Source organism: Oncorhynchus mykiss, chromosome 27 (genome assembly GCF_013265735.2).
Source record: "Oncorhynchus mykiss isolate Arlee chromosome 27, USDA_OmykA_1.1, whole genome shotgun sequence".
NCBI classification, from domain to species: domain Eukaryota; kingdom Metazoa; phylum Chordata; class Actinopteri; order Salmoniformes; family Salmonidae; genus Oncorhynchus; species Oncorhynchus mykiss.
In genome coordinates this window covers 37,647,312-37,655,660 of record NC_048591.1, presented here as the reverse complement: position 1 = coordinate 37,655,660, position 8,349 = coordinate 37,647,312, and the positions used below count along the sequence as shown (strand labels likewise).

Below are 8,349 nucleotides of genomic sequence, written 5' to 3'. Positions count from 1 at the left end.
AACAAGAGAAAGAAAACAGCGTCTATGGTTATAATTCAGTTGTCATGGTTACTTCACCGTTTTCTTCCTGTAGCTGTTTCTGTTTCTTCACTTCGGGTTCTTCTTTGGAATTAAATCATGTCACTGGTGCCAGACTACCAGGTGTCTGTAGCAGTTCTTACCGTTGCTGGGAGTTGGGATGTGTCTGCCTGTCTGTGTGTCGTCTGTGTCTGTGTCGGTGTCGGTCGGTTTCCAGAGCCAGGAGTGAAGAATACTGATTAATTGACTTGGCCAGGACCAATCAGGACCCCATCTATGGGATCTAACTTCTAACTCAAGATCTCAATCAAGAAGACTTCAGTACAGCAGTTATTGTAGGAGAGGTGAGGACTTGCACTCTCATAATGAGGTAGCCCTGCCTGCGGCCTAAAACTCTGTGTCACCCTCTGACCCTCTGAGGGAATTCCCGAAGGTTCAGATCCCACCCGTGACCCTAACACCACCACAGTGACTGTAAGTTCTCTGTACCAACACAATGTATAGTACTGGAAGATCCCTGGATGAACCATTATCACTCACACACACACACACACACAGCAAAGTGAAATGCTCTGATAAATGACCTGCATGTGTGTGTTAGTAGGAGGGGGCTGGGAATGAATGTCTACGCTCACACACTCTCAATGAATGAAGACACACGACCGATTGAGACGCGTTGCACAATAGACCTCCTGTCTGCCAGAAGAATGAGATGTTGATAGTGTGTCAGACTCACACAGTCAGTCAGACTGACAGACAGACCAGTGTAACAGTTCAGACAGACAGACCAGTGGAACAGTTCAGACAGACAGACCAGTGGAACAGTTCAGACAGACAGACCAGTGGAACAGTTCAGACAGACAGACCAGTGGAACAGTTCAGACAGACAGACAGACCAGTGGAACAGTTCAGACAGACAGACCAGTGGAACAGTTCAGACAGACCAGTGGAACAGTTCAGACAGACCAGTGGAACAGTTCAGACAGACAGACCAGTGGAACAGTTCAGACAGACAGACAGACCAGTGGAACAGTTCAGACAGACCAGTGGAACAGTTCAGACAGACCAGTGGAACAGTTCAGACAGACCAGTGGAACAGTTCAGACAGACGGACAGACCAGTGGAACAGTTCAGACAGACCAGTGGAACAGTTCAGATAGACCAGTGGAACAGTTCAGACAGACAGACAGACAGAGCAGTGGAACAGTTCAGACAGACAGACAGAGCAGTGGAACAGTTCAGACAGACAGAGCAGTGGAACAGTTCAGACAGACAGACCAGTGGAACAGTTCAGACAGACCAGTGGAACAGTTGACAGACAGACCAGTGTAACAGTTCAGACAGACAGACCAGTGGAACAGTTCAGACAGACAGACAGACCAGTGGAACAGTTCAGGCAGACAGACCAGTGGAACAGTTCAGACAGACAGACCAGTGGAACAGTTCAGACAGACCAGTGGAACAGTTCAGACAGACAGACCAGTGGAACAGTTCAGACAGACAGACCAGTGGAACAGTTCAGACAGACAGACAGACCAGTGGAACAGTTCAGACAGACAGACAGACCAGTGGAACAGTTCAGACAGACAGACCAGTGGAACAGTTCAGACAGACAGACCAGTGGAACAATTCAGACAGACAGACAGACCAGTGGAACAGTTCAGACAGACCAGTGGAACAGTTCAGACAGACCAGTGGAACAGTTCAGACAGACCAGTGGAACAGTTCAGACAGACAGACAGGCCAGTGGAACAGTTCAGACAGACAGACCAGTGGAGCAGTTCAGACAGACCAGTGGAACAGTTCAGATAGACCAGTGGAACAGTTCAGACAGACAGACAGACCAGTGGAACAGTTCAGACAGACAGACCGGTGGAACAGTTCAGACAGACAGACCAGTGGAACAGTTCAGACAGACCAGTGGAACAGTTCAGACAGACCAGTGGAACAGTTCAGACAGACAGACAGACCAGTGGAACAGTTCAGACAGACAGACAGACCAGTGGAACAGTTCAGACAGACAGACCAGTGGAACAGTTCAGACAGACAGACCAGTGGAACAATTCAGACAGACAGACAGACCAGTGGAACAGTTCAGACAGACCAGTGGAACAGTTCAGACAGACCAGTGGAACAGTTCAGACAGACAGACAGGCCAGTGGAACAGTTCAGACAGACAGACCAGTGGAGCAGTTCAGACAGACCAGTGGAGCAGTTCAGACAGACCAGTGGAGCAGTTCAGACAGACCAGTGGAACAGTTCAGATAGACCAGTGGAACAGTTCAGACAGACAGACAGACAGAGCAGTGGAACAGTTCAGACAGACAGACAGAGCAGTGGAACAGTTCAGACAGACAGACAGACCAGTGGAACAGTTCAGACAGACCAGTGGAACAGTTCAGACAGACCAGTGGAACAGTTGACAGACAGACCAGTGGAACAGTTCAGGCAGACAGACAGACCAGTGGAACAGTTCAGGCAGACAGACCAGTGGAACAGTTCAGACAGACAGACCAGTGGAACAGTTCAGACAGACAGACCAGTGGAACAGTTCAGACAGACAGACCAGTGGAACAGTTCAGACAGACAGACCAGTGGAACCGTTCAGACAGACAGACCAGTGGAACAGTTCAGACAGACAGACAGAGCAGTGGAACAGTTCAGACAGACAGACAGAGCAGTGGAACAGTTCAGACAGACAGACAGACCAGTGGAACAGTTCAGACAGACAGACCAGTGGAACAGTTCAGACAGACAGACAGACCAGTGGAACAGTTCAGACAGACAGACAGACCAGTGGAACAGTTCAGACAGACAGACAGACCAGTGGAACAGTTCAGACAGACAGACAGACCAGTGGAACAGTTCAGACAGACAGACAGACCAGTGGAACAGTTCAGACAGACAGACAGACCAGTGGAACAGTTCAGACAGACAGACCAGTGGAACAGTTCAGACAGACAGACAGACCAGTGGAACAGTTCAGACAGACAGACCAGTGGAACAGTTCAGACAGACCAGTGGAACAGTTCAGACAGACAGACAGACCAGTGGAACAGTTCAGACAGACAGACAGGCCGGTGGAACAGTTCAGACAGTTCAGACAGACCAGTGGAACAGTTCAGACAGACCAGTGGAACAGTTCAGACAGAACAGTTCAGATAGACCAGTGGAACAGTTCAAACAGACAGACAGACAGACAGACAGAGCAGTGGAACAGTTCAGACAGACAGAGCAGTGGAACAGTTCAGACAGACAGACAGAGCAGTGGAACAGTTCAGACAGACAGACAGAGCAGTGGAACAGTTCAGACAGACCAGTGGAACAGTTCAGACAGACAGACCAGTGGAACAGTTCAGACAGACAGACCAGTGGAACAGTTCAGGCAGACAGACCAGTGGAACAGTTCAAGCAGACAGACCAGTGGAACAGTTCAGGCAGACAGACCAGTGGAACAGTTCAGGCAGACAGACCAGTGAAACAGTTCAGGCAGACAGACAGACCAGTGGAACAGTTCAGACAGACAGACAGACCAGTGGAACAGTTCAGACAGACAGACAGACAGACCAGTGGAACAGTTCAGGCAGACAGACAGACCAGTGGAACAGTTCAGGCAGACAGACAGACCAGTGGAACAGTTCAGGCAGACACAGACCAGTGGAACAGTTCAGGCAGACAGACAGACCAGTGGAACAGTTCAGGCAGACAGACAGACAGACCAGTGGAACAGTTCAGGCAGACAGACAGACCAGTGGAACAGTTCGGACAGACAGACAGACCAGTGGAACAGTTCAGACAGACACAGACCAGTGTAACAGTTCAGGCAGACACAGACCAGTGTAACAGTTCAGACAGACAGACCAGTGGAACAGTTCAGACAGACAGACCAGTGGAACAGTTCAGACAGACAGACAGACCAGTGGAACAGTTCAGACAGATAGACCAGTGGAACAGTTCAGACAGACAGACCAGTGGAACAGTTCAGACAGACAGACAGACCAGTGGAACAATTCAGACATACAGACAGACCAGTGGAACAGTTCAGACAGACCAGTGGAACAGTTCAGACAGACAGACAGGCCAGTGGAACAGTTCAGACAGACAGACAGACCAGTGGAACAGTTCAGACAGACCAGTGGAACAGTTCATATAGACCAGTGGAACAGTTCAGACAGACAGAGCAGTGGAACAGTTCAGACAGACAGACAGAGCAGTGGAACAGTTCAGACAGACAGACAGACCAGTGGAACAGTTCAGACAGACCAGTGGAACAGTTCAGACAGACCAGTGGAACAGTTCAGACAGACAGACCAGTGGAACAGTTCAGGCAGACAGACAGACCAGTGGAACAGTTCAGGCAGACAGACCAGTGGAACAGTTCAGGCAGACAGACCAGTGGAACAGTTCAGACAGACAGACAGACCAGTGGAACAGTTCAGACAGACAGACAGACCAGTGGAACAGTTCAGACAGACCAGTGGAACAGTTCAGATAGACAGACAGACCAGTGGAACCGTTCAGACAGACAGACCAGTGGAACAGTTCAGACAGACAGACCAGTGGAACAGTTCAGGCAGACAGACAGACCAGTGGAACAGTTCAGACAGACCAGTGGAACAGTTCAGACAGACCAGTGGAACAGTTCAGACAGACAAACAGACCAGTGGAACAGTTCAGACAGACAGACAGGCCAGTGGAACAGTTCAGACAGACAGACAGACCAGTGGAACAGTTCAGACAGACAGACAGACCAGTGGAACAGTTCAGACAGACAGACCAGTGGAACAGTTCAGACAGACAGACAGACCAGTGGAACAGTTCAGACAGACAGACCAGTGGAACAGTTCAGACAGACCAGTGGAACAGTTCAGACAGACAGACAGACCAGTGGAACAGTTCAGACAGACAGACAGGCCGGTGGAACAGTTCAGACAGTTCAGACAGACCAGTGGAACAGTTCAGACAGACCAGTGGAACAGTTCAGACAGAACAGTTCAGATAGACCAGTGGAACAGTTCAAACAGACAGACAGACAGACAGACAGAGCAGTGGAACAGTTCAGACAGACAGAGCAGTGGAACAGTTCAGACAGACAGACAGAGCAGTGGAACAGTTCAGACAGACAGACAGAGCAGTGGAACAGTTCAGACAGACCAGTGGAACAGTTCAGACAGACAGACCAGTGGAACAGTTCAGACAGACAGACCAGTGGAACAGTTCAGGCAGACAGACCAGTGGAACAGTTCAAGCAGACAGACCAGTGGAACAGTTCAGGCAGACAGACCAGTGGAACAGTTCAGACAGACAGACCAGTGGAACAGTTCAGACAGACAGACCAGTGGAACAGTTCAGACAGACAGACCGACCAGTGGAACAGTTCAGACAGACAGACAGACCAGTGGAACAGTTCAGACAGACAGACAGACCAGTGGAACAGTTCAGACAGACAGACAGACCAGTGGAACAGTTCAGACAGACAGACAGACCAGTGGAACAGTTCAGACAGACAGACCAGTGGAACAGTTCAGACAGACAGACAGACCAGTGGAACAGTTCAGACAGACAGACCAGTGGAACAGTTCAGACAGACCAGTGGAACAGTTCAGACAGACAGACAGACCAGTGGAACAGTTCAGACAGACAGACAGGCCGGTGGAACAGTTCAGACAGTTCAGACAGACCAGTGGAACAGTTCAGAAGGAACAGTTCAGATAGACCAGTGGAACAGTTCAAACAGACAGACAGACAGACAGAGCAGTGGAACAGTTCAGACAGACAGAGCAGTGGAACAGTTCAGACAGACAGACAGAGCAGTGGAACAGTTCAGACAGACAGACAGAGCAGTGGAACAGTTCAGACAGACAGACCAGTGGAACAGTTCAGACAGACAGACCAGTGGAACAGTTCAGGCAGACAGACCAGTGGAACAGTTCAAGCAGACAGACCAGTGGAACAGTTCAGGCAGACAGACCAGTGGAACAGTTCAGGCAGACAGACCAGTGAAACAGTTCAGGCAGACAGACAGACCAGTGGAACAGTTCAGACAGACAGACAGACCAGTGGAACAGTTCAGACAGACAGACAGACAGACCAGTGGAACAGTTCAGGCAGACAGACAGACCAGTGGAACAGTTCAGGCAGACAGACAGACCAGTGGAACAGTTCAGGCAGACAGACAGACCAGTGGAACAGTTCAGGCAGACACAGACCAGTGGAACAGTTCAGGCAGACAGACAGACCAGTGGAACAGTTCAGGCAGACAGACAGACAGACCAGTGGAACAGTTCATGCAGATAGACAGACCAGTGGAACAGTTCAGACAGACAGACAGACCAGTGGAACAGTTCAGACAGACACAGACCACTGTAACAGTTCAGGCAGACACAGACCAGTGTAACAGTTCAGACAGACAGACCAGTGGAACAGTTCAGACAGACAGACCAGTGGAACAGTTCAGACAGACAGACAGACCAGTCGAACAGTTCAGACAGACAGACCAGTGGAACAGTTCAGACAGACCAGTGGAACAGTTCAGACAGATAGACCAGTGGAACAGTTCAGACAGACAGACCAGTGGAACAGTTCAGACAGACAGACAGACCAGTGGAACAGTTCAGACAGACCAGTGGAACAGTTCAGACAGACAGACAGACCAGTGGAACAATTCAGACATACAGACAGACCAGTGGAACAGTTCAGACAGACCAGTGGAACAGTTCAGACAGACAGACAGGCCAGTGGAACAGTTCAGACAGACCAGTGGAACAGTTCATATAGACCAGTGGAACAGTTCAGACAGACAGAGCAGTGGAACAGTTCAGACAGACAGACAGAGCAGTGGAACAGTTCAGACAGACAGACAGACCAGTGGAACAGTTCAGACAGACCAGTGGAACAGTTCAGACAGACCAGTGGAACAGTTCAGACAGACAGACCAGTGGAACAGTTCAGGCAGACAGACAGACCAGTGGAACAGTTCAGGCAGACAGACCAGTGGAACAGTTCAGGCAGACAGACCAGTGGAACAGTTCAGACAGACAGACAGACCAGTGGAACAGTTCAGACAGACAGAGAGACCAGTGGAACAGTTCAGACAGACCAGTGGAACAGTTCAGACAGACAGACAGACCAGTGGAACCGTTCAGACAGACAGACCAGTGGAACAGTTCAGACAGACAGACCAGTGGAACAGTTCAGGCAGACAGACAGACCAGTGGAACAGTTCAGACAGACCAGTGGAACAGTTCAGACAGACCAGTGGAACAGTTCAGACAGACTAGTGGAACAGTTCAGACAGACAAACAGACCAGTGGAACAGTTCAGACAGACAGACAGGCCAGTGGAACAGTTCAGACAGACAGACAGACCAGTGGAACAGTTCAGACAGACAGACAGACCAGTGGAACAGTTCAGACAGACAGACCAGTGGAACAGTTCAGACAGACAGACAGACCAGTGGAACAGTTCAGACAGACCAGTGGAACAGTTCAGACAGACAGACAGACCAGTGGAACAGTTCAGACAGACAGACAGGCCGGTGGAACAGTTCAGACAGTTCAGACAGACCAGTGGAACAGTTCAGACAGACCAGTGGAACAGTTCAGACAGAACAGTTCAGATAGACCAGTGGAACAGTTCAAACAGACAGTCAGACAGACAGACAGAGCAGTGGAACAGTTCAGACAGACAGAGCAGTGGAACAGTTCAGACAGACAGACAGAGCAGTGGAACAGTTCAGACAGACAGACAGAGCAGTGGAACAGTTCAGACAGACCAGTGGAACAGTTCAGACAGACAGACCAGTGGAACAGTTCAGACAGACAGACCAGTGGAACAGTTCAGGCAGACAGACCAGTGGAACAGTTCAAGCAGACAGACCAGTGGAACAGTTCAGGCAGACAGACCAGTGGAACAGTTCAGGCAGACAGACCAGTGAAACAGTTCAGGCAGACAGACAGACCAGTGGAACAGTTCAGACAGACAGACAGACCAGTGGAACAGTTCAGACAGACAGACAGACAGACCAGTGGAACAGTTCAGGCAGACAGACAGACCAGTGGAACAGTTCAGGCAGACAGACAGACCAGTGGAACAGTTCAGGCAGACACAGACCAGTGGAACAGTTCAGGCAGAGAGACAGACCAGTGGAACAGTTCAGGCAGACAGACAGACAGACCAGTGGAACAGTTCAGGCAGACAGACAGACCAGTGGAACAGTTCAGACAGACAGACAGACCAGTGGAACAGTTCAGACAGACACAGACCAGTGTAACAGTTCAGGCAGACACAGACCAGTGTAACAGTTCAGACAGACAGACCAGTGGAACAGTT

The 8,349-nt window shown here is 50.0% G+C and overlaps 2 protein-coding genes across 2 annotated transcripts in view; both read left to right on the top strand.

Moving 5' to 3' along the window:
• LOC110508016 (rho guanine nucleotide exchange factor 17) overlaps positions 1-134 on the top strand; it is a 116,390-nt gene extending 116,256 nt beyond the window's left edge. Inside the window, exon 20 of the mRNA XM_036964958.1 lies at positions 1-134. This exon is cut by the window's left edge and continues 3,231 nt beyond it. The gene's annotated coding sequence lies outside the window, so the exon portion shown is untranslated.
• A 95-nt stretch (positions 135-229) lies between these two features.
• Positions 230-8,349, top strand: part of LOC110508013 (tumor necrosis factor receptor superfamily member 19L) — a 79,233-nt gene continuing 71,113 nt past the window's right edge. Inside the window, exon 1 of the mRNA XM_036964960.1 lies at positions 230-362. The gene's annotated coding sequence lies outside the window, so the exon portion shown is untranslated. The remainder of the gene's footprint in view (positions 363-8,349) is intronic.